The 27,754-nt window shown below is 42.3% G+C and overlaps 1 long non-coding RNA gene across 1 annotated transcript in view; it reads left to right on the forward strand.

Annotated features, from left to right (window-relative positions):
* The first annotated feature begins 8,262 nt into the window (after positions 1–8,262).
* LOC119658824 overlaps positions 8,263–27,754 on the forward strand; it is a 112,343-nt gene continuing 92,851 nt past the window's right edge. The window contains exon 1 of the long non-coding RNA XR_005250288.1: positions 8,263–8,859. This is a non-coding gene — a long non-coding RNA (uncharacterized LOC119658824). The remainder of the gene's footprint in view (positions 8,860–27,754) is intronic.

A 27,754-nucleotide genomic window follows, 5' to 3' on the forward strand; every position in this document is an offset into this window, starting at 1 on the left:
GAGACCTCAATTACACGCTTCCCAAATTTCGGTTTGCCAACCGAACTAAATATTTAGTTGAGCATGCGCTTCTTGTCCTTGAAATGGACATTTTTCTCGATAAGAACTGCAAGGGTCCATCTATGGCCCAACTCCAAGATTTAATAAAAACTTCCAAATTGGCAACACGGGTTCACTTTTAAGCTTCCTGCGATCGTCAACTTTCATCCGCACCGCTGTAAGCTAACCGTTTACTTCTTAGATGGGCGGAAATCCCAGGTCAACATTCAATAATACCTTTCATTCCCACCCCCAAAAGGCATTCTCCAAGGTTCCCTTCTCTCAGCCATCCGGTTTTTCCGCTGACCTTCGTAAATCGAATGCTAGTCCTACCAAAATCCTACAGTAACCGGATGATCTGATCTGATTGCCATTCAAATCACTCTTATGACAGCGGAGAAAAAAATGATAATAAATTACAATTTATGATATATTGTACAACATAGTACGGTGATACTCTAAAACACTAATAACCTTAAAGAGACGCACTATCGAGATTCCGTCTTCACCGTGGATCGAGAGCATGCCACACACCTCACATCCCCACTCTTTTCAGTGTAATGCTGAACTTTAAAAACTGGAACTTGAATTATATGAAATACCAGATTTCATCCTTTCTAGGCGATAAATCCTCTGGCACTTAATTATGTAGCATTGTTCAGACAATTCACTTCTGCAGTTTATTCTGCCTTGAAACTGTTATGATATAAAATGCATCTTTGAATGCAAAAGAAACCGTTTTCAGTTTTGAAACTGCACCATATACACTGTATTGATAGATGACAAATTTAAAATGCATTCTCAAATCTTCCAATCATTTCCTTGGTTTTTACGTGATTTATTTAAAACTGATGCATCTAAACCGCTATTTGCCTTGATCCAGGTCGTTGGAATGTTATCGAGGTTTATTATCTCCACATTAAGATTCAGTGGTGATATTTCGATTTTCAGATAATTACAGATATATTTTATAAATCGCGATTTTAAGCTTAATCAGTGCAATATCTATGTATCATATAATAAAAGATTGATTTTGCCTTCAAACATTTGAACACTTCTTACTTGATTACTCATAATAAGATAAAGAAAAAAAGTAATTTGGGGGCCACTGGGTCGAAAGTTTCGCTAATAATTAATCAATTGGTTTTAAATAGGGTATTGTTTGTGTGTTTGGAATATGCTTGCCGTTTTCCGCTTGGCGGGGTATGGCGCGTCAAACACACCCACCCGCCATCGTTTGCGGTTACCTGAAATGCGCTTGCGTATTGGTAAAGCGCTTTATGAATTCTATTTAAAACGGTGAACAAAAAAAAATATCTTTTTCAATAACACTAGTACGTAATAAAACAACAGGTCACTAAAACAGTCAGCTGGTATCTTGGGCTTTTTATTCGGGAAGATATATCTCCCGATCGCTAATTGTTCTAAAGTATTAGTCGGGGTTCATATAATAATGGACTCAACCGTTATCTATTTAATCTAGTTCTGTCAAGCTGAAAGTCCCCGCAATGTTTAAGTGTAGGTGGGTTGAGGTTCGTAGGGAATTGAAAGCGAATAGTCTCTTTTAGCATCCCTAGAAAGAATGTAATCCTTGTCGCAGCCAAGCATTTCTATGGCAGTGATGCGACACTGCATTTCACTGGCTCACCTCCAAATACCTTCTATAACTTTGGAGGTAAACATGGAGCATTGCAACATTGGGGCCCTATTACAAGGCTGAGTGTTTATTCACTACTCCTGGCGAAAAAAATGGGAATTATATTTCAAATTCTTTTACAAGGACCTCAGGGACGCGAAGGTAGTACCCGACACGGTTGAGAGTCGGTCAACAACACCGGAGTGGCTCTTCGACCTTGGACGTTTTTGGCGGTTATGTCGTCAGCCACCAAGAACGGAAGACCTAGGTTTCGCATAGTTTGGATGAACCAACTGAACCAATTTATCGTCCGCGCCTATTCCCGTGTCATGGGTTTGGACCGCAATCATGTTCATAGCCCACTTTCCGGAACTCAGTCATGTTATGTAGCAGAACCTCGTCAATCAATACCGGGTGATAGTGAAAAATAATGGAGTTGCCCCACCACCTAAAAAACAAATTTTCCACTTGAGCTCGGTTTGGAGTCCCTAATAAACCGGATTGAACAAAGGAGCGACTTGAATACTCCAACCATAAGGCACTGCATGAATCCAGAACCATAAGGCACTCCATGAACCCAGTAGTCAGGAGAAGCTTAGCAGCTGGGGATGTCGACCCAATTTTTAATGAGGATTTGACCGCATTCCAGGTTGCATTCTCAGAATATGCTGAGATTCTTCCACACGCTAGGACAAAAATAACAAAATGAAAGTTTACTTCGGCAACTACCAACATCATTGCTGCCTTCGAGAGAATTTTGGGTGACCGTTTGACTAGCGATATTACTGCAACAGGCGTTCACAGCCTAGTCTACGTTGCTGCCACAGTTATTCGTCTCCACAATCAACATCTTGGGGCGAATAACACAGGTATGCGCAGGAAGACTTTATAGTTCTGAGTATTTCGACTCAACAAAAGAGCCGAAAAGTTGGGAAATTAGATTGACTGTGTCACGCAAACAATGGAAATGGAGATCCATCACAAAGAATGTACAGATGCGTTGCTAACATCATTGGAAACTACGATCTACGAGAAGCTGAAGCAGAAACTATCGGTATGCTCCAATTCCATCCGTAGATATCAAAAGATTTTTCAACGAAGGACAGACAACACCTTGTTCTTCCAGAAACAAAGGGGATTTAATAAAAACCTCACTAACTTAGGTCGGGCGAGTAAACTCGATCTGGATCACGCAGAAGGCTTCTGGAGCAAATTTAGAAAGAGCGTTGCAATTTAGAATGGGCCTTGCTTCCACATTTTATGCGTTGGTGCGGGGCCTCCGCGAAATGACCATGCCTGATATAACTAAAATCCTCGTAGAAGCAACCTTACAAAAGCAGGGAATTAGAAGGCGCCTGGAGTAAATATCAAAACTTCTTCCCTGCGTGATGTTGACAAATCATTTTAATCAGGTAATTGGCGATCCGAAATTAGTTCCAGAATTTTTCACCAAGGGATAATTTTCCTCATACCCAAGGGACAAGATGCCTTTGGCCTTTGATATGGCTACTTGTCTTTCTACCATCTTCAAGATCCTCACTTCAGTTCCCTGCGTAGTAATCTCAAAATATCTTGATGTTCATAAATTGATAGCTGAGGAGCAAAAAGGATGTGCAAAAGTCTCTCCAGGCTGTAAAGAACAGCTTATAATTGATACAGTCGCTGTAAAGCAGCCTGTCCACTAAAAATGAAATACCCCGACAGCCTATATCGGGAGAATGGGAGTCCATGTCGAATGTTACTTTAGCCCAGCAGAAGATCGACATGTGGAAAAAGAAACCCATTTAAGGAGGTCATATCAAAAATTAGTTGTTGCGAGGCATTAATATCGAAGCCTCTAACAAATGGTTGACTAATGGTGCGAAGAGACTGAAGCATTCATCACATCAATTCAGCAAGTTTCGGTTCCAGTAAAAAATTATAAATAGTACATTTCTCATGACTCCTCAACCACCAACACTAGTTATTGATTATGCAACTGTGAAGAAGAGGCCATGCAGCACATAACTCCTGCATGCAGGATATTGAGTAGTAACGAGTGTACCAGCTGTCATAACTCTGTTTGTAAGATTCTGCATCGAAATCTTGCGTTGAAGTATAAATTAGTAGTAACCTACCATCGTCATTATAAGTACACCCAGCAGAGAATCTTGGAAATTGATCGGGCCAAACCGCTTTGGGATCAAGCTATTGGCACCGACAACAGGGTTAGTCACAATAGACCCGATCTAGTTCTGCTTCTCAAGGAGGAATTATACTCGATGTAGTCGCACCCTTAGATCGGAACACTGTTGAAAAATAACAAGAAAAATTCTGGAACTTCGGTGCCTTAGCGGACGATATGAAGCAGACTTGGAGGAAACAAAAGATCGGAATAGTTTCAGATGTAATTTCAGGGGGATTAGTCCCACAAAATTTACGTGGAGATTTAAAAGGCGATCATCCTTGCAATCTGTCCTGTAGCGCAAAAAGTCTTGTCCGGTAACAGTCTGACCTAGTGGGCTCCAATCTTGATTTGTACTGTCCTCCATTTAAGTTCAATATATTTTTGTGAGTTAGCACAGCCGCGTCACCGCTTGATGTGTTTGCAACAATTACGCATCATCGCTGTGATGCCGATCTTCGGATGTTACATTTAGCCAATCCTCAGGTTGACCGTGCCTCGCTTCGGTTAGGGGGGAAAAGAGTACTTGGCCTTTCTTAACTATATATTTACGGAATGAAACTCAATCGTAATTATGTCATCATCATCATCAACAGCGCAACAACCGGTATCAGGTCTAGACCTCCCTTAATATGGAAATCCAGACATCCCGGTTTTGCGCCGAGATCCCCCAATTCGATATCACTAAAAGCCTACGCCATTGCTCCATCTTAGACAGGGTCTGCCTCGGCTTCTTTTTCTAATATAGATATTGCCCTAATAGACTTTCCGGGCTGGACCATCTTCATTCATGCGGATTAAGTCACTCGCCCACCGCAACCTATTGAGCCGGATTTTATTCACAACCGGATGGTCGTGGTATCGCTCATAGATTTCGTCATTACGTAGGCTACGGAATCGTCCATCCTCACGTAGGGGACCAAAAATTCTTCAGGGGATTCTTCTCTTGAACGCGGCCAAGAGTTCGCAATTCTTCTAGCTAAGAACCCAAGTCTCTAAGGAATACATACGGACTGGCAAGATCATTGTCTTGCACAGTAAGAGCTTATGATGAGACGTTTCGAGCGTAACAGTTTTTGTAAACTGAAATAGGCTCTATTGGCTGACAACAACCGTACGTGGATTTCATTATCGTAGCTGTTATCGATTGTGATTTTCGACCCTAGGAAGGAGAAATTGTCAACGATCCCAAAGTTGTATTCTCCTGTCTTCATTCTTCCCGTTTGACCAGTACGATTTGATGTTGTTGGTTGATTGGTTTTCGGTGCTGACGTTGCAACCAGATCTCGCTCGCCTGCTCGATCTGGATAAAGGCAGTTTGTACGTCTCGGGTGGCTCTTCCCATGCATATCGTCAGCATAGGCCAGTAGTTGGGTGAACTTAAAGAGGGTCATACCTATTTCATTTACCTCAGCATCACGGATCACTTTCTCGAGAGCCAGATTAAAAAGACGCATGATAGGGAATCCCCTTGTCGTAGACCGTTGTTGATGTCGAATGGCCTTGGAAGTGATCCTGCTGCTTTTATCTGGTCTCACATATTGGTCGGCTTCAGCCTATTCAGTCTTATCAATTTCGTCGGGATACCGAATTCTCTCATGGCCGTGTACAGTTTTACCCTGCCGATGCTATCCTAGGCAGCTTTAAAGTCGATGAAAATATGGTGTAACTGATTCCATATTCCAACAGTTTTTCCGCTGCTTGCCGCACAGAGCAAATCTGATCTGTTGCTGATTTGCCTGGAGTGAAGCCTCTTTGGTATGGGCCAATGATGTTGTGGACGTATGGGACTATCCGGTCTAGCAAGATAGCCGGAATATTTTATAGATCTTATAGTACTCTTTAATTGCTATACTGTGTGATATCACCCCTTTTTATTTATGAGACAGATAATGCCTCTTTGTCAGTCGTCAGGCAGGATTCGCTGTCCCACACCTTGAGCACAAGTTGATCAACCACTTGGTGTAATTGGTCGCCTCCATATTTAACTAATTCGGTTGTAATTCCATCGCCTCCTGGCGACTTATGATTTTTAAGCCGATGAATAATACGCACTGTTTCTTTTATACTTGGGGGTGGCAGTATTTGTCCGTCGTCTTCAGTTGGCGGGACCTCCAGCTCGCCGATGTTCTGGTTGTTCAGTAGCTCATTAAAGTACTCAACCGATCGCTTCAATATGCCCATTCTGTCGGAAATCAGATTTCCCTTTTTGTCTCAGCAGGATGAACATGTACAAGGCTTTATCCTGCTGACTTGTTGGTAAAACTTGCGCGCCTGGTGCGGTTGCTCTCTGTACTTTTCTAGTTCACAGACCTGTTGGTTCTACCAGGCTTCATTTTTCCGTCTGTGAAGTCACTTCTCCGATCGCCGGAGTTCACGATAAGTCTCTGCGAGTGCCCGCGTTCTTTAAGAATGCAACATTACTCGGTATGCGGCATTCTTCCATTCCGTTGCTGGGTTATATTCATTGTCAAACCAGCCGTTCCGACTCTTTTTGCGGCTGGGGCCAAGTACGTTTGTGGCCGTATTTATGATAATGTTCTTCAGGTGATTGTGAAGGTCGCTGTCTGATAATAGCTGTTAGTTTTTTGGGAATATCGTTCCTGCATACAGCATTTCAGATACACTCCCTGTCGATGGTGTCGAGAGTCTACCTGAAATCGAAATCAGCAAAGCGGGAATCTAAACTGCGCCGACTGTTCCAAAATGCTGCGCAGGGCGTTTATGTGATCATTCCAAGAGAATCCGGAGCGAAGACTAGCATGCTTTTTGTCCATAGAACTTTCAAGATATTCCTTGATGCGTTGCAAGACTATTTTAGTTATTATAATATCTTTGCGACAATAGAAAGCATTTAGGCACCCCTCCAATTGTCGCACTGAAGACGGACGCCCTGTTTTTTAGGAAACTTAGCGATTATCCTCTTCTTCCATTCTCTGGGAAAGGTATCAGATTCGAAGGTTTTTCATATAACTGGAAGTAGTAGAGCTGCAGAAGCTGCAGGAGCAATAATGAGTAGCTCTGCGGAGACACCACCAAATCAACTGGCTTTTATCCGTTAGAGAGGATTGATGGTCGAGATGATTTGTCTTCCATTTGGAAGGGTGGTCCTTATCCACATATTGCGGTAACAAGCCATTTCAACCAACTTCACCGGATGTGATACGGTTAAGAATCGTGGTGCAGTGTTCCTTCCACAACTTTAGCTCGTATCGTAATCGCATTTTCTCTCATTGGACCATCGAAAGATGAGCGGCTACATACATGTCAGTTCCTCTGTTATGTGGTTTTGAAATCATTGCGATCTGCAGCAGCAGCTTTGATCAGTCCAATAGAAAATTCCCTTTTGTCAAAGCGGACACTATGCTGATTTCACACGGTATCGCAACGATCAATAGGGCCTTCAATCCTTTCTGTTCGTAGATTGGCTTCTATCATTCCGTAGTAAAACACATCTTGTGTCGTTCCAACGTGGGACGTGGCCTTGTTTTGTAGATGTGTTTCAGTATGTTTGTAGCTATTGTCTTTGCGACACCACGGGAGGAAACAATTCACTACATTAGTTCATATGATTTCATATGGTTTCTCACCCACATTGGGCGCACTTTATAATAAGTGGTGACTGATACAATGCAATCTAAGGAGCAACCATCTGGCCTTGATCGCTCGTTATAATTGTTGGATTTTGGTTCGATTGTATTGTGTCCATCGAACCAAATCCTTTAATGCACAGGAGGAGGCTTTCTCTTCATTTCAATGCATCACCGTGACATGACGATACATTGCGCCGCCCAATGAGGCTTACAAGTTAACAAATCCCGAGTGAGGTTAGGCTACGGAATATTTTCTGGTAGTGTCTTAATTATGAGTTTAATTTAGAAGCCTTGGCTCTGGTAATCAGATCATGTTATACCGTAATAAATTGCAGGAAATGTGGCATGATATGCAGTTTGTCTATAAATAAATGTTGCTAATAAGAATGAGTCTCGTTTCCGAGTCAAGATTTTTGATGAGTGTCGTATTTTCTGTTGATTGAAATAAATGTTCGGTGGATTATATACAACAATTTAACCTAGGGAAATTCATTTGGGGTTCACAGTAGCCTTTTTCCTCAACAAGACTACTTACAACCCCAATTCTGCAAAAAATGTTGCATAAGAGCTTCTTGTTGTAAAGCTGTCTCATGTTGCACTCTCAGTTCTTTTCGGCAACATCGCTCAGCCCTCCAATACCAGTTTTTAATGCAAATTTGTCATTCGTATCTAGCCCGGCGTGGGGAACAAGTTCACCCTTCGTATTAAATTCTTTTTTGCTATTCAAAGTTTGTGAGTAATATTTCACTACTTTTTCGGATAAAAAGGATTCTCTGTGTTTTGTATGGTTTTCTCATCGAGTTTAATCTTTTTCTTTCCAGTCAATCCTTGCTAAAAGGGGCGAGGTTTGCTATCACGTGGATACTGCAGGCCCGGACATGTCTCATCTTTAGTTAAGCCTCCGCGACAAGTGTGAAAACCAGTTTGCTGCTGTTCCGTCCGCTGATAATGAGTGTTTCTAGTCCACGTGCTAATAATAAGTGTTTTTAGTTTCTGGTGCGATCTTTCGATCTTTGGTTTTCATAAACCTGACTATCGTCCTTAATCGCGTTTTGATTTCCCCATTATTCATCCGTGTTTACTTCTGTGTTCCTGGGATTCGCTCGGTACGACAGGATTTGGACATATTTTTCCGTTCGTTCATCAAAGTGAATCGGGTCGGAACTCGTGCAATGCGGGTAAATTCCAACATTATTGAGGGCGGATAGTGTGTAAACGCTTACAAAATTGGCGGAGACTCCTTGGGAATCCCAGTGAATTCAGTGTTACATGTGACTGTCATCGATTTCAATTTTCAAAATTTAGAAAAAAGTGATCAGTGTCAATTCGGTAATTGCGCGTGTGATGTGCTTTATGTGAACTGTTGTAGGAGTGTCACATGTGAAGGGGTTGCAGATATTAATATGCTTTGATAAGGATATCAGGCGGTGAGTACACATTTCCATTTTCTCATTTCTGTCTGAATGATAAATGTTATTCACTTTCATCTTGTCTTATTTCCAATCCTTAGTCGAATTTTATTGTGATTTTTCTGCTTTAAATGCTTTATGGTAAGGTACAGGGTTCATGAAGTTTCGCTTAGTTTTGGCTTATCTACCAGTTTCTTGCGACAGATTATTCCTTTTTGCTTGGATCGTTAGTCCCAATAGATAAGGAAACATACTTTTTATCAATGGTCATCGGGAATATAACATAATTAAGCTTTTTTCTTTCTTAAAGTTTTAACTAGAACAAAATCTTTTTATAATTGGTTCCATATCTTTCTTTCTGTCTGTTTTTTGTTATGAAAAAAAGTCCCACTAACACCAACATAATCTTTCCTTCTTCGTTCCCCGCGGAACCGTCGCAAAGTATTACTTTCGGAAGGACTGCTCTTTAGGAGACAAAGCCTTCTGCTCTTTGCACCTCCGTGGCGCGCTCCATTTTTTTCAAGATCCGTCTGCATTTTTTTTATTGGGGAATTGATCGCGCACCAGTTTGCATCCGACTTATTCGTCCTACTGGTCACCCGATATTGGCCCTGGTACGGCAAAGTATTTTTTTAGGACCATCGTTTTGGATGAAAGTGCGGCTTGTTATTGCCAGGTCTTTGAATATGAAGATTCTTTTGCTGTCGTGTTAACTCCCATTGCCCGCGTGTAACATTTAGAAACGCTGACTGAACTTGTTGGCGAAATTAGACGTGTGTACCTCTTCGTTGTTGGACTGTTGTGCCGAGGTCTTCCTTCTAAGTTCTGCGAATGCCCAGTAGTACGATAAGCAATGCTTTCGTCCAGCGGCTATTGTCACACCTTATTCCTGCTTTGAACTGACGGTGAAAACGCTCGACCATGCCATTAGGTTCCCAGATGGTATGATGTAGTTCTGATGTGAATTATATCGGTCAGGTTGCTGAATTCTTGAAACAACCTCGGTTGAAACTATCTTCCTTGATCTGTGGTGATCTGAAGTGGTATGCCGGACCTGAAGATCCATGTGCCAATGAACGTTCTACAAATTGTGGTGATTTTTTGATCGGCGATTTGTGCTATTTCCGGTCAAGGTGAGAAACGGCCTACCATGGTCAAGCGGTAACGTTGCTCCTCGTAAGAAGACATAATAATACGATTTAGATGAACGGGCTCGAATTCAGATTATGGTGGCACAAAGGCCCCGATTGGTGCAGCAAAATGACAAGTCACTTTTGATCGCTGATAATTATTGAAACCACGAATCCAGTTCCTGCAATCGGTTTTGACTGATGGCCAAACATACCTCTGTATTATCAGTTTAACAGTGGCAGCTGTTGAAAACAGTTTTCCGAATGGGTGAGTGATGTAAGGTTGGATGGTACCAGTAAACAAATCACACCATAGTTTGCAGCTAACCCCTGGAATCTAGAATTACTTTAGTTGAAGCCCTGTGTTTCCTTGTTGTAGTATTTTTAGCTATTCGTCCGTGGACTGAGATGCTGTTTAATCGATAATTCATTGTAACTCCTCGTGATAATGCGTCCGCAACAACGTTGTCGCAACCAGATACATGCTGGATATTGGTGGTAAACTGCCCAACATAATGTAGATATAGATAGATTGGCGCGGTGAGCACTCGTTCATTTTGTGGAAGGCGAAAGTTAGCGGCTTGTGATCCTGAACTCCCTTGCTTCAACCATATAACGAAAGTGTTTTATCCCTAGGTACATAGCCAATAGTCCATGGTTCTGTTTTAAAAAGAAAGCCAATGGCTTCCAGCAACAATTAACATGCAGTTGGAAGACTGCTTCAACCGCGAAGTCAGATGCATCGCACAAAAATGGTGCCTAAGATTTTGGATGTACAAGTAGTGTCGCCTGTTCCAGTGTGATTTCAATTCTTCTCCAACTTCAAAAGTTGCGATGAATTTGCTGGTCCAGTTGATTGGTGAATTTACTTCAATTTTTCCATAAAAGATCTCGTTGACTGGTGCCAGTATTGTTACTCTGTTTATGAACCCATATCACATACCCAAGAATGCTCTAAGTTGCTGATTGCGGGTACGATTATAGCGCTTTGGCGATCGGCAAGGGACGTGTTCCCTCCTTTGAGGTATCTTAAGAAACAGATCTCGAGCTGATAAAAAATGCTTTGCTCCATATTGTTTCAACCTTTGGAACAGAATTCTTAAGTAGCTGGCGTACTCGTCACGTGAAAATGAAACGATTAATATGTCATCAATTCAGGCATAGCCTAAGTTCAAACCCTTCAAAGTCTCGTCGATAAGTCATTCAACATTTGCGCCGCATTCCTTAGGCTGAATATCATAAACGGAAACTCGCCGAAATTTATTGTGGTGATAGTCTTTGGTATGTGTTCTTCAGCTACCAGGAAATAGTTAAATGCTATATTACCTATTGTTGAAAAGGCAGTTTTACCAGCGTTTGGGCGAAATCTTGGATGTGCTGGAGAGGGTATTTCTCGCCAGAAGTCCGGGCGTTGAGTGTGCGATATTTGATGAATGCTCCAATCCTAGCTTGATCATAGTATTAAATTCTTTTTTCGCAATGCTCAGTTTGTCCGGAGCTAATCTTCTGGATTTTAAGGCAACTGGTGGTCCTGGCGTTGTGACTATATGATGGTTAGCTCGTTAACACGTTCCGTCCGGAAGAGTTACTTCCGGAAGCTCATGTAGGATATCATGATAAGGGAATCCTCCAGTAATTGTTGTGTTGGCGGGGATTGTACTTTCTGCCGTCTTTCCTTGCCAGATGAGGTGAGTTGTTGAATCGCGAAGGCAACCATGCTAAAAATCAGGAAGGAGTTCGTAATGTGCTGAAAATTCAGCTGTATGGGTTTAGAAACGTCCACTATAACACTATAAATCTCCATGGAAAATCCTGTTGAAGGCAGACGTTAAGTGTGAGGTTAACGATTCCGTATGTAGCTATTGGTGTTCCGTTGGCAGCCGCAAGCTAAAACCAAACATAAACAGGCAGCATGAAGATGATGAAACTGGACCGTTTATCACTTTAAACGGCTCCCGATGGTATTTCCTGAAGTCCAGTTACAAGGTTTCACGCATTTGGTGGCTTCGGCATTAAATATGCAGGGATACCAGTATATACCTTGAGGATGAAGACTTTTGGATCTTGACTGTGAATGTGATCGAGAGTGCGAACTTCGATGTTTACGTCCGAAAGGGTTCTCGGGTTGGGACTCCTGTTTGACGGTGTGTAGCTCCGTTCACAGCTCTGCAAGCTAACTTGATAATTGCTGGACTAGCTGCTGAAGGCAAGGATGTTGTTTCCGCGATACTTGACGGAAGTGTGGCGCAGACTTTATCAGCTATGTCAGCTGCAGTTTAACCATATATTACCCATCAGCGACTCTGGAACTGTAGTATCGCCGAGACACTGCAGGCGGCGGAGGAACTGGAAGGGTTTCTCGTCACCCATATATGTGTCCTCCTTGAGCTATCCCGGTTTCTCCTCCTGGCTGGCACAAAACCGCTCTATTAATTCCTCGCGTAAGCGGTTATATAAGTTGTCTGTCACGGACTCTGTAATTCCGTCGCGGACTTGGGCGACACATTGCGGTTGCGGCACCGTCATGACTTGCAAATGTTGCTGTTGTGGGTCCTTTATGTTATACCTTACAAAGCTTGCCTCCACGATTTTAAACCAAATGTCAGGGCCGCGGGGGCAAAGTCTGCAAACCTTGGTATCCAGTTTACCGTGGTCGGAGTCATATTATTGTCACCAGGCGTTACGTGTTCTCGGCATTCTCGTTCCACTAACAATCGAGAGGTCTTACCAAATATTGAACATTTTTTTGAAACGGACTAGATTACAATTTCCTGAAGTAATGATTTTAAAATGGATTATTTTATGGTTATTCGTGGCTATTATGAGGGTTACACTTTTTCCTCGAACTGTTGGTATAGTTAGGACAGCAGAATTTCCACGTTGAGAACGACTTTGCTTTCAACCAAGATGAAGATTGAAACCCGGTTCGTCGATAAATAACATCTTCTCCCGTTCTTTGGGGCCCAGTCGGTGAAACTGGTGGCATAATTATTCCATTTTCAAAGATTTTCAGTTGATTTCATTCGATCAACCTCGGTAGCTGCTTTTTAAGGGTTATTCCCAACTTCTTCAGGTCAACTAACGATTTATTTTAATTTGCAAGCCTCCTTAATTTGCACAAGGGGGACCCGGGTTTTCTTCACATAAACTTTGAACAAAATCGAAAACCTCTCTGTTGAGCTACTTTTAATGTAGACCACCCCTTTTGTTCTCCTCCAGGACGCTCTCAACCTTTTCATACTTTTTAAGTAAGTAGGGGCTTTTCATGCTTGACTCGGAAATTGCGGTTGCCTCCTTAAGACTACGTCCATAAAACCTTAGGAACATCCCTCTTCTTTTCTTTTCATTATTTATTATAAGTTCATCCTTTACGATTTTGCGGAGGAATGGACTGAGTTGCGTATGACGCGTTTTACTTATCGTGATTTGTTGCAGTAGAGGAATTGAACTCCATCACGTTCGCCCCAATCTGTGTGGCAATAAATGTGTCATGTGTCGATCCGCTTTTAAATTTCAGTAGTCAGCCGGATCTTATGAGAAATGAGCCTTTTTGATGACGGTCCAGTACACATACATAGGTGAGCTATTTAAAGTAATGAAGTATTATACTTTAACACACTTCAAGGCCTTGGTCCAATTTGGATTTTCCGCCAACGATTATTATTATATTATTTAAAGTGTCTAACCTATTTATGTGCACTGGATTATTTAAGGTGTGAGTCCGGATAGCTGAGCGGTTAAAGCATAAGGCTGTCGTACGAAAGGTCGCGGTTCAAATCTCACTGGTGGCAGTGGGATTTGTATCGAAATTTGGCGTCGAATACCAGTCGAATCAATTGTGAATGAGTACCTGTGTCAAATCAGCGTAATACTCTTGGGCGACCGCAATGCTGACCACATTGCCTCCTATAGGGTACTTTAGTGTACCGTTATGGGCTAGAACAACACACTTCAAGGCCCTGATCCAATATGGATTGTCGCGCCACCGATTTGTCACAAATTATAAAGCGGGTGCTGATGTTAGTGACTGGTGGTAGATCAATGGGAGAATCCGTCGAGAACTTCCCGCAACATCGAGCACGTATGCAGAATGGTGTACTTCTGCATGGTTTGACCAAAACTGTGTGAGTGTCTCAGGACATCAAGGGAAACCGTGAGGGATTTAGATACAATACCTGCAGCTGACAATATTATGGGAAGTACAACCACCCGCACGAGACGCCAAATTTCTTTGATTTCTCGAGCCAGTGGCTCATAGTTCACCTTCTTCTCCACATATTTCCGTTCGATGTTACTATTATGTGGGACAGCAACAATAACAATATACGCGGAGCGACCCATCTTGTCAATTAACAGTGCGTCAAGCTTGTTATGCAGAATATGGCGATCAGTTAGAACTTTTCGGTTCCAATACATGCTGTAAGCAGAACTATCGGTAAACGGGACATGTTGCCGTGATCAGCCCATGCTTGTATTCAAGATTTTGATGAATCACCTAACATACAGCATTATGGTGATTTATTGCACTGGTGTCAAAACAGTGCAGTCAGAAATGAGATGATCCAACGTCTTTAATGCCGAACCACACATTCTGCACTGGTCGTTCTCCACTCGTTCTCTCATGATGAGTTTTTTATAAGCTCGTGTTGCCACCACGCCGTCTTGAATGCACACATGAATCCCTCCGTCTCAGCAAAGAGCTTTCCAGCACACAGCCATCTGTCCGACAAATGCAAATCGACAAATGTCTGCAAAAGACAATTCACGTGTTTACCGTGCATTGTTCTCGACTTCCATTCATCCATTCGCTCTTGGTCCGACTTTACCCCACACAGAGGATTGAAAGATCAATCCTTCAAGTTGAGCGGAGTCAGTCCACAGTCTACCTTACAGACAGCCGCATGCAAGGAACTCTGCTTTCTGCTGTAAAAATAAGCGCGCAGTGATTCGACTTGGCGATGATATTGTGCCGCGAAGTTAACCACGCCCCTATCTCCGATGTCATGAGGCAGGTTCATCCGCTCCATGGCAGAGTTTGGATGATGCATTCTGAATTTTGACATAGTAGTCAGTATCCGCCGCTGGACGTTTTTCAGATCGGTTTTCGTCCACGGTAATATTCCGAATGCATAAGCCAGTGAAGGGCTTATACATTCAATACGCTTATTTTATTCTTCCCCGAGAGATGCGACTTCAGCACCAGCTTCACACGTCCCAAGAATTGGGACAGCAGAGCACCCTTCAGATCACCAACTCGAGCATGGGTTCCTTTCAGAATTCCTAGGTATTTGAAAAGGGGACTCAACGAAAGCCTTGGCATAGTCTATAGAGAAACTAAAGAGGTTTCATTGGTCTCTACTTGCTTATCCTACAACTATCGAGTCGATAATGAGTTGCTCTTTCCAACCCCTTTACCCAACTCGGCAGCCCTTCTGTTCCTCGAAAAGTTGTTGGTCACAAGGTACGCATTGTCCCTTCCACTAATAATTCACGTTATGATTTGTAGTGTTTTGGTAAGCAAGTAATTGGTCTTGTGTCTGCAGGCTCCTGCACCGTGCCCTTCTTAGGGATAAGGTAGGTAATCCTCGCAGTGAGGAAGACTGGAAATTCCTTCGGGAAGTGCTGATTTGTATCAACCTAGCAATGTCGTGTCTTAGTGAGCCCCGCCGACGTTCCAGACAAATTTGCCGTGGTGGATCTCTTCGGTTACTCAAACTAATAACGCGAGAGCGAATCTTCTGACCGTGCAATCTGACAGCCCCAACTGCGCCACAATATACAAATGTTTGTAGTTGTAGCAACGATGTATCAGCACACAGTGGAGGTACAATCTCATTATTGATTTGAGATTGAATTCTCGGAGTTGCTGGAGATGAATAGAGCCTGGGAGTACTTGGTCTAGGCGAAGGATCCATTTCCTAGAATTCTATACACGTTCTTTGGAATTCGTCCCGGACCTCAGCGGAAACCTCAGCTAGACGGTGGAGAAAAGTACTTCGGCGAGTACTGAAACTGTTGCCTGCAGTGCGACGCGGCGTTGTTGATGCCGCCGCCTCTTTCCCCATCGAGTCTCGGTCATTAGTCTCGGCGATGACCTCAAGTCGAACACGCTCCCTGATGATGGCCGGGATCGAATCGCTGCGAGTTATAAAGCGGTACTGATCTGCGACTTACTGCACAGTCACTTGTGCGAATTGCGGGAAACGCTCGATGAATCTCTGGCGCAATAAGGGGTGGTAAGAGTTGTGCCCGCCCCCGCAGTTATTTCGTAGTAAGAGCGGAAAATGAAGAGGTCGACTTCATTCGCTGCCTAGGCGAACCTAGACGTCGAGCCGCCCCACGACTAGCAGTTTCGACCCCGTGCTGTCCATTAGGACGCAGTCACCAAGTCAGACGACTCCGTCCCGGTTATCCGTACCGGACCTCAAGTTTCTCTTTCCCTTATTAGATGAATTTGCATTTTATACCTAACTACCAGGAGTGGTGATAGCTTCCTCAGTGAGTAATTTGCGAGACTTCAAAGTTCCTGCACTTTTCTCACCTACTGCCTGAGACGCTGTGGTGGCGTACAGCCCATTCAGACTGAAGCTATCTATTCTTCCCCCTCTCACAACCGGGCTTGGGACTGGCTATTGTTATTATTTAAAGTGTATGTAGTTCCCAGATACAACTACCGGGCAACAGCCGGGTCTAAAAATTGAACAGTTTTGAGTTTAGGGGGTCGAGGGTTTTGATTCCTGACAGAAGATGCGAACACAAAATCCATGCGAAAGCAAATGATCATCAATTGATTATCTCTACTAGCAGGGAATGTCAATGCCTCTCATATTTCGTACATCCAAAAGACAACTCCCAAAACTATTACCAATAGCATCTGATTAGAAGTACATATGTTGCTGGTCAATTGAAACCGAACTAACCTTATGACAGACATTGTGCTTAACCACTACGCTGCCAAAGACGTGGTGGTTGAAAATACGGAAACTGCAAAATTTTCATGACGGTCCCCAAAACTGTTATTCGCATTTCTAAGCAAGGTGCTATCAGAACCCGGTTTTGTGTTCAGATCTCCCAACATGGTTGCAATGACACCTTCATTATGTCCTTCCTAGAGAGTGAGTTGCTTGTAGAAAGGCTTTTTCTTTTATTCATTGGAAATCTTCATTCTTGTGTGCGCTACGCTTTCTACGAAGGAAATTCTAAGCCATCTAGCTCACTAGCTCAGCTTTTTAATAGTAAACCATATTAGTCCGGGTAGGGTTCAGATTTAAGCAAATTTTGAGAAGACGGCAATAGTTTGCGAAGTATCTACACAGCTTCTGCCTAAAATGAAAAGCACTCATGGTGTTTTAAGGAATTATTTCAATCGGGTGGTTACTTAGAATCTTGAGGAATAATCAGGTCAAGCTTCTGTAGAACCAATTTATTGTCACCGATCACAGAGTTGATCTATGTGGTTCTACTTTTTAAGGAGCAATTAATCAATGTTGTGGTAGTGGTTCCCATATTATTAGATAAAGCGCGCATTCATCATTTATTCGTAGCACCTCAAGCTGAGCTATCCATCGGGAAAATATGGGAAAAAGAGAAATTGTGTCAAATTACTGCATCCTCCGGGTACCACAGGCGGACACTACGTCATCCTATTTCAAATAATGAAATGTATTGGAGTTAGATTTGAAAGCAAGTCCGCAAGAAAAGATTGATAGTGTTAGTTGCCACACCTCTTGACTGAACTGAAATATGGTACCATATATCATTTAAGTATTGCCCGCTTTTGAATTAATTAACTCCACTCTCTCGATGTCAAGGAGCATAATTCGGATTATAAATCAGAACTGGTTATACAATCAACAGAAAAGACTTCCCTAATTAACGAACTCAACTAATATGCATAACAGGCACTTCAAACAAAGCTCTCCCTAATTAGAATGTGACATCTCAATTATCAGAAAGATGAACGGTGAAATATTCATATCTGCGGATATCAGCATTCTGGAATAAAAAGAGAAATTCTCTTGTCTTTCAAGAGCCAGCATGGATTTAATTGGTGTATAATATCTTTGGGTTGGTTTCAAATTAAGACGTGTTGGAAAATATTTACCTTTAAATTCGACACGGGAACCAATCAGTTATTATAATAGATATGTCACCTCAAAAGGCTAACTAAGCATGAGAACTAAAACAGAGGCTGTTAGTGCTAATCATATTTCCCGAGTTTAGATATTTTTCACTTTTCTTTCTTTTGTGTCGTCTGGAGAATTGTAATTATCAAATTTGTTGTTCGTTTGTGACTGTAGCCCAGCAATGTAATTTTGAATGAAATATTCTAAAATGTTAATTTTCTAGATGTATTTTGATTTGAAGTCCATAATTGACAATAAATGATAATTGGAAATGGAGCGTAACGGTCGTCCAAATTTGATAGAAAACACATTCCTTCAGAATCCTTGATATGAAACCGAAACCAAGAGAAACCAAAAACCAGAAACTACCTGAACAAAATGTCGGTGCTAGGTAGGAACTAATGAAAAAATTAGACCTCATATTGCAAATCTGAAATAAAATATTAAATACAGAAATTAATTTGTGGTTGAGGTGAGGTGGAGCTATATTGTAACGTAAATTTGGCACTTGGTGAAATATGGTGTTGCCGTAGTAGCCTGTGTATGTGTGGTGGGGAGAAGCTATAGCTTCTGACCACTCAGGCAGTGGTGACTCATTGTAATAGAATATCGCTCCTTCTAACGGAATATCCTGGGTTCGTTAACGTATCGCTGGATTTCCGATAGTAGATGCTACCCGCCGCAACTGGAGAATATCGACGCCAAAAATCTGATCCGTGGATTCTGCTTCCTCATTACAGGAGGGACACGCACCCTTCTAAATAATTCCTATCCTGAACATCAGTCCAGCTAGCGAATTATGGTCTGTCAGAATGCCTTCAACAATCCTGCCAGTCCTCCCGCTTTTCGATTGGATAAACTTAGTGATACACATTTTCGGTTCTGACAAGAATGATTTGGCGTGTCTAGCAGAATTTAGACTCTGCCACCTGTCATTGTGGGAAGCTTGTTCCAAGTTTTTGAAGACAACCTTAGCCAATACTACTGGTATTCCAATTGCTGGTTCCGGTCCCGGCATGGTGGAGATTGGACCCTCTTTTACTAAAGCATCCGAGATTTTATTTCCCTCTACACCACAGTGACCAAGTACACAGTGTAGTTCTATTGTATTGAATCTAGGGATAGAAAGCCTGCCGTTGAACCGCTCGTCAATCACCCAGTGTGCCGCCTCTAGGATCGCATATACTCCCGCTTGGAAAACCGTTGCATATTGTCCCAAAGGAAAACGGCAATTCTCGTTTTTATTCGAAAGGTAGGCTCCGGCTCAAGAGCCCTGTTCTGTTTTTGAACCATGTAGAAGATTTCCGTAAATCCCACCACGCATTCCTCTGGGAATTCTCAGTTCTCTCTACGCTTTAGGATAGCTTCATATCTTCTAGATATATGAGGACCCGCGAATCGGAAGGCATTGTAAGAACTGAATTCAGTACTGCCAGCAATTTTTCCACCGTTCTACGTCCCCCACATCCATCATTTTCCTATAGATCTAATCGAATTCTATTGCAGTGCTTTGAATAAATATATCCAGGGGCTGAAAAATGAGTAATGCATTCGTAGCTGCGCTGGATGTCGTGCACATGGAAGCGGTAATACCCAGACATACAGTTCTTTACAATGTGGCTAGTTTATAGTAAAAACCTTCTTGTCTTACCTTAACCCATCACACTACGGCTGCATATGCGAACATCAGCCTAATAATATGATAGCAACGTATATCCACATTACCACATGAGGCCTGAGTCCCCATATCGAGGCAAAGGTTCGTCTGCACAGCCCAATATGGGAGCTCGTTTCATCTTTATCTCTACACTGTTTCAAAGAAGCTGTTTATCTAGAGTGACTCCCAGATATTTCACTTCTTCAGAGAGTTGGAGGGTTGTACCCTTCATCTCAGGGAGTCAAAGTCCATCTAGTTTTCTCCTTTTTATGAATAATACCATTGTGGTTTTATTTGGATTAACTGAAAGTCCATGTCTGAGGCACCAATTGTCTACCAGATCAACGCCTCGTTGTATAGTTCTACACAACGGTCCAAGATGCCGATCAACAGCAAGTACAGCCTCGTCATAAGCATAAGCTTAAGCGTGTATTGCATTTTCCACAGAAGTGGCAATCGCACACCTCCTTGGCGGCAGCCTTTCGTTGCCCCTGCTGTTAGGTAGCGATCGACGCTTACTTCAGCATACAGTAATTCACTTAATTAAAGCCTCATCAACACTATGCGCTCTGGTGCCTCACAAAAGAAAAGGCGCACAGTCAAATGAACACCTCCATCGCGTACTCACCCCTCAGAGTTGCGTCGTCTATATTGAATCCAAAGAATGAAAAGCTGATTCGCAAGACTTTCCACTCTGGTAAGCATCTTGGTTTTCATTGAGTGGGTACGATCTAAGTGCTTTCCCACGCATGCGACGGTCAACCAGTCTCTAAACCTTTCAGCAAGAATGAAGTCAATCTGATCTGTTCGAAATTTCTTTGGTTTTAATGGTCACCTTTCCCAGACTTCTGATGATTACCTTAATATTCTGCCAAGAGGTAGGCACATGGCCCAAAGCAAGACTTACTAGAAAAATATTTCTTAGCAATCGCTCTGAGTGCTCCATACCTTCCTTTATTCTTGCTGGATAGATGCCAGCTGCTTTTAAGTGTTCAAAGGACAGTATGGCAGCTCTCACCTTTTCATTGGTAGCAACCGCTTTCGAGTGCTCTAGTTCCCCTTGCAGCATTTGCGTGTTGGAGGGGTTGCAAGAGCTGTCAACTCTCCCCCTACCATTTCAGTTACTCGTTCTCCCGGATGCTGTACTTCCAGGAGGGTCTGTACTGATTCCAGTCTGGAGCTCGTGAAAGCACCATTGTGTTTTATAAAAGAATCCAACCTGGCCGACTCATCCCTTTTAACGACTCTGTACAGCCTTGAAGTCTCTCTTTCGCCTGCCAGTTCCTCACAGTACGCTCTAAAGGAGTCTAGTTTCGAACACCTTATGAGCCGCTTATATTCATGCTCTGAGTTCCGGAAGTTTAACCAGTCCTCATTCTTATTACTTTAGCAATCACGGTTCAGAAGTTGCCTGGCTGATTTGCTGAGATTTTGCAGTTCTCGGTTCCACCAAGGAACTGTTTCACTGCTTTGACCTCGGGAAACAGGACAAGCCTCTTCATATCACTCTAAAGGTGTGCAGTTCAAAGTTTCCAATTCATCTTCAAGCGCCAAAAGAGTCCTTAGTCGTCTAGGTAGCTGTACCTTATTGCCAAGAAGTTCATTTAACTTTTTCCAATCCGTTTTCCTAGCATTCCGTCTTTGTATTGCAGACTGTTCGCCCGCAATACTCAGATTGAATTCTAGGTATCGGCGATCTGACAGTAAAACCTCGTCTTGCACCCGCCAGTGTCTAATCAACTTTAACACTTTTGAAGTACAGATTGCTAGATCATTTACTTCGTTTCTTCTAGGTCCCACGAACGTAGGGGCGCAGCCTAAGCTTACAGTCATGAGACCAGCAGTTGTGATGAAATCTCTTGAATTGCATTTGCTATTGTGCCAACAAATATGTTGAGCATTCGCATCGCAACATATTATGATAAGAATTCGAGACCACTTGATTCTGCATACGCCACCAGATCCCTAAGTTCTTGCGTCGGTGGTGGATACAAAGAATAATAGGGTAAATAAGCGGAGGCTACTATGGTGTTTTTTCTCTCGCCATTAATATGGTATTGTATGTTGACCGTAACTAGATCCTGGGAACGGAACTGTCTTAGCATGGTTGCCTCTAACCGTCTTGACATCTTTTATTGTAGAACATCCGTAGTAGCTTACTAGGTATTCATATATGACGAATCGAACACCTTTAACCCTAGGTTTCCCCTTGGTACAGTTCGTAAGTTCCATATTACGAAACTAAGTATGCTGCACAAGTCAGTGAATTGCCTGGGCTCCTCTTTATAATAATCGTTTGCACAACAATTCGTGTTGGATCAGGGCATCGAAGTGTGTTCAAGCAACGTGTTTCAAACTTCTTATCAAAGTGAAAGCTCGTTGTCATGTTATCCCTTCGGGATACCGCCTAGAAAGAATATCAATCTTCTTTCGGTTTAGGCAGCTCCCCGCCTCACTGATACTCCCGGCCATCCTGAATATTGCCCTCTTGGCCTGCATCTCTATGTGCAGATGGAGAGGGGTTAATCCCAGAAGGGCCTCCAGAGATGCCGTTGGGCATGTCCTCATTCTTCAGAGGATTTTTCTCTTGAACGCGGCCAAGAGTTGACAGTTTTTCTTGCTAAGCACCCTTCCTTCCTCTCCGAGGAATACATGAGGACTACATGAAGATCATTGTCTTGTACAGTAAGAGCTTTGACCCTATGGTGAGACATTTCGAGCGAAACAGTTTTTAGAAGCTCAAATATTGGCTACCAACAACCGTGCGCGAATTTCATCGTCGTAGCTGTTATCGGTTGTGAGTTTCGACCCTAGATAGGAGAAATTATCAACGGTCTCAAAGTTGAAGTCTGATGTTTTTGGTTGGGTGGTTTTTGGTGCTGACGTTGCTACCATATATTTTGTCTTGCCTTCATTGATGTACAGCCCAAGATCTCCCTGATTGCCGCCTGCTCGATCGGAATGAAGGCAGTTTGTACGCCTCGGGTCGTTCTTTCCATGATGTCGATATCGTCAGCATAAGCCAGTACTTGGGTGGACTTAAAGAGAATCGTTCCTCTTGCATTTACCTCAGCATCACGGATCACTTTCGCGAGGGCCAGGTTAAAGCGGACGCATGATAGGGCATCCCCTTGTCGTAGACCGTTGTTGATGTCGAATGATCTTGAGAGTGATTCTGCTGCTTTTATATGACCTCGCACATTGGTCAGGGTCAGCCTCGTCAGTCTTATCAATTTCGTCGGGATACCGAATTCTCTCATGGCCGTATACAGTTTTACCCTCTGGCTATGCTATCATAGGTGACTTTAAAGTCGATGAATAGATGGTGCAACTTTTGTCCATATTCCAACAGGTTCTCCATCGCTTGCCGCACAGAGAAAATCTGATCTGTTGCTAATTTGCCTGGAGTGAAGCCTCTTTGGTATGGTCCAATGATGTTCTGGGCGTATGGGGGTATCCGGCCTAGCAAGATAGAGGAGAATATCTTATAGATGGTACTCAGCAACGTGATATCTCTATAATTGCTGCACTGTGTGATATCTCCCTTTTTATATGTAAGACAGATAATGCCTCGTTGCCAATCGTCAGGAATTGATTCGCTTTTCCACACCTTGAGCACACGTTAATGAACCAATTGGTCGCCTCCATATTTAACCAATTTGGCTGCAATTCCATCGGCTCCTCGTGACTTCTGATTTGTAAGCCGATGAATTGCCACGAACTATTTCTCCTATACTTGGTGGTGGCAGTATTTGTCCGTCGTTTTTAGTTGGTGAAACCTCCAACTCGCCGATGTTCTGATTGTTTAGTAGTTCATTAAAGTACTCAACCCATCGCTCCAATATGCCCATTCTGTCGGAAATCAGATTTCCCTCTTTGTCTCGGCAGGGTGAGCATCGAGTTGTATAAGGCTTCATCTTGTTGACTTGTTGGTAAAACTTCCGCGCCTGGTGCGGTTGCTCCCTGTAATTTTCTAGTTCACAGACTTGTTGGTTCTCCCAGGCTTCCTTTTTTCGTCTGTGAAGTCGTTCCTCCGCTCGCCGAAGATCGTGATAATTCTCCGCACGTGCCCGTGTCCTTTGTGAATGCAAAATTACTCGGTATGGAGCGTTCTTTCGTTCCGTTGCTAGTCAAACCCTGAGACCTATACTACCCTTTGACCTTTGAAGGTGAACTGTGACTGTGAAATTTGGCATCGCGAGAGGGTAGTTTGCGTGAGGCTCAAATTTTTAGTGAGTAGCAGTCATTGTGTCACGATGGGTCGATAAATCTGGACTTCGTAGAAGTTACAGAAACTGATTCCATTCTTGGTAGGTATTCCAATATATTCCACGCTATTCAAATATGTTTAGCAAATTATATGGTCAGTACATGTATCACCATCTCTCTGCAAGAAATTAACCGCAGTTTGGATGGAAACTTGATACAGGTCAGTGTAGGATTTCTTGTATCTTGTATATCTAAAACTACTGTGTTTATCCCATTGGTTTAGAAAAAGTTGGTTTCAGTTGCAGGCACATAATATTCAATTATTATCATTTCCTCTAACCATTACGTAATAGCGGACTACAAATTACAAATCGAATCTAAAGAGTCATAAAAGCGTACTTTGATATACCATTTCCACGGTAAGCATTGATAAAGTCAAAGTAAACACGAACAAGTAAAGTGAAATCAATCCGGTTACATGGAAACTATCCATCTTTTGACTAAACATGGGCTTACAATGATTTTAATAATGCGAGAAATCTACTCAAAAGGTTTCTGCGCTGTCCGTTAATTAGCGGATAAGGCGTAATGTTGCCTTTCCTAGTTCCAGGTGGGCCCTGATGAGACGATATTGCACTATGTAACATGATTAAGGTTCATTGCAAAATATTACCACGCTCTGTGCTCTAGAGATATTGTATAAGATATACATAGAATTATGCTTTAATTGAACTTCGAACAATCTACCGTTCCGGAAATTATCCATAATTGAAAGATGAAATAACTTTCAATTTTGGAAACCATCGATGTTTTATGAGGCCATTAAGGGCCTACCTAGGTGCGTATCAGATGCGTCAGTATTTCAAAAAGCATAATAATCGAAATATCTAAAAATTCTGCGGTTTTCTAATGGAACTTGTAAGTGGGAAAGAAGCTTGTCGTACTGAATACGTTTGCACAAGTATCTTAGTTACGTATTTTCATTAGAATGTTCTTCTTATTCAAGTATCTGATATATCTCATGAAATAGCGACATTCCGTTTCAAAGAAGCAATCATTGCAGGTTGTCATCTAACTTGACTCATTGCACTAGAAATTGACCTATATCGGATCCCACATTTAGCAAAACCTGTACCATAAAATCGTATTACTGGACAAATCTCAATCTTGAATAACCATCGTACATAGAACCGTTGCGTTCCACTTGCAACAGGAATTGATAGCTTCAGTTTACTGGGTCTAATCGATAAACTGAAGCATGTGCATGTGTTATAATCATTAAATTACCATTGAAAACGGCACATTCGCATAAGTAGAACATCTTCCACTTGAGAAATATCTCTGGACCCCTTGCAAATGCAATGTATTGCAGAAACTGTCGTTTATGTTTTAAAATGCGGACAGAATTAAGTCAAGGCTATTTGTTGCTTTTAGATTGCAATCGGAGAGAAGATGAAACACGGTCTTGCTGTAGCCCGGAGACTTCAGATGTTCTTTGCATCTATGCATGTATGTATATCTGGCACAATTCTAATAGCTGAATGCTTGTTGCATCTGATAAGCACCAGGTGATAGAAAGGCAGATTGCTCTATAAAATGCATTCGTTCGCTGTCTGCTGACATGATCACAAATTGCACAAATAGTGTAGAATGCTGTGTTACCGGAAATTCGCGGTAAAGATACAAAGTAATACGTATTACATGTTGCAAAGGTGTGCTGTAATGTTTGCTATCGGAGATGGAGTTAGTTGATTTGGTTAACTAGATCAGTCGTTCGTTTTGTTAGATTTATTGGAAGGCACTTGCTTGGTATAAATGAGCTGATCGAGTTTTTTTGTCTGCATCTCAGATGATTGTGAATCGTAGTATATATAGCATGCCACAATTGTTCCTTAGGGAAAAATGTGAAATGGCTTTTAGTTGGTAATCGGGGATGGTTCAAATGAATGATTCGTTAAATCCCTTCTGTAATACTGAAGCTTGAAAGCTTGTTTTGGACACTAAACGCCATTGACCATATTAGAGAAACTACATCAAACTTTTCAATATATCAAATATCTCCTTCTTCGGATGACACAACTACCACCAGAACTCCTAAATTTGCCATCCAGGAGTTCGGATGTTGTTTCGTGCCGATTGCGACACGTGTTTGTTAACCCGCCAGCATAGAGCCCGGAGATTTTTCTTAAAATGTCAAGCAAGTATTGGTCGTTTATTTTGGCCTTTTGTATACTTTCCTCCTTTCACTTTAGTCCCTTGCGCTATTGCTAATTAGCACATTGCTCTAACCCTAATAGGGCAAAGTACCCGTGCCATAGTACGGTCTAAATGGACGTCAGAAACCAAAGACTCTTGCAACAGCCAGTTTCAGATTCAACTGAAATTAAAAACCAGCTCCAAATCCTCAAAGTTTGCAATGTAATCTCAACTAAAAGAAAAAAGTTAATCAGAACAATCTTTCTTTGGCCACATTTCGGTCGATTCTGGTCAAATCCCAGCTAAGCAACTTGGTGTTACGTAGGCTCACGAGTCCTGCCCCCTTCCCCCGAACTGGTGGATCTGTCTTCATCATATCAAACCTTCGCTCTTCCGCAATCGCGTCAAACAGATCAAGTTCTTTTGTAGGAAACCATGGAAAAGAATGCAAAAACATTATCAATAAGCCACTTTCTCAACTAGGTTCGACCCTGTATGATCCGTCTGTTTGCAGAGCGTCATACCGTGTTTTAGGCGACTGATAAGATTAAAAAGATGGCAAGATTGTCCCTTAACCACTGATAGAGAGCTTGTCAACATCTGTAAAGTTAGGCATAATGTTTATGGATGCGTTAAAGTCATCTTTGACATAGCTCAGGACACCAACAATGTAATGACGATGACAAAGATTTCAACAGAAAGTCTAAAACCGTTCATCCCGCAAAACCAACGTCTACCGTTTTGGCATCATCAGAGGCGTTCTGTTCTCCACGCCAGAACATGACATCGTTAGGAAGGCATCGTCCCCAACAAAAATTGCTATGTCACACTCATGGGCAGGCGGAATCCAAAAAATCTGAAGAATTCATACCCTCGCTGTCCATGAAAATTGGTTTCCATTGTGCTAATATCCTTTCTGAAATCGCCTTTAAACATTATGCCTTAAAAGTCGACTTCTATGTTGTTCGGTCTCATCAATGCATTAAATGTGCGGAGCTAAGTCACACCGAAAGATTCTGTGGATCGACTCTGAGGACAATTATGAAGGTAAGTGCACTCAAAGCTTCTGGGTATTATGCCAAATTTCTCTTCACAATGCAATCGATAGCTCGTGTGTGCGGCCATTCACAACACAACAGTTGGAGAAACCGTAAAAACGTCTTATAATTTTTTTACAAAACTAAATTCTGAGGAGTCTACTGATATAAACATCTCCGTGCTATCAACCAGCAGACTCTCATGATCAAAAACCTCCGGAAGTTCAATGAACTGGTGACTGGAAAAAGGTCATTTAACTCGGTCATAAAGAAGTCCTCAAAACCAACGTCCCCGCTTTTGAGCACTTGTCCTTTGCCAAAGTGAGCTATTTCGAACGACTCTTAGGTTATTTCATCATCCTAGTCTAAGTGCGGATTGTCCATTCTAACAATATCTAACTTTAGAAAGCTCCAGATGTTATAATTCAAAATGGCAATCTCTTCCCCTTTCTATTTTTACTTCCCAATCGCTCGAAAGTTAAACGATTAATATCCAAAGTTTACCCGAGAAAAAAACCAGGCCTGAATTCCTCGCAAACACAATCAATATGACATCCT

The sequence above is a fragment of the Hermetia illucens genome, chromosome 6 (genome assembly GCF_905115235.1).
Source record: "Hermetia illucens chromosome 6, iHerIll2.2.curated.20191125, whole genome shotgun sequence".
Taxonomy (NCBI): Eukaryota; Metazoa; Arthropoda; class Insecta; order Diptera; family Stratiomyidae; genus Hermetia; species Hermetia illucens.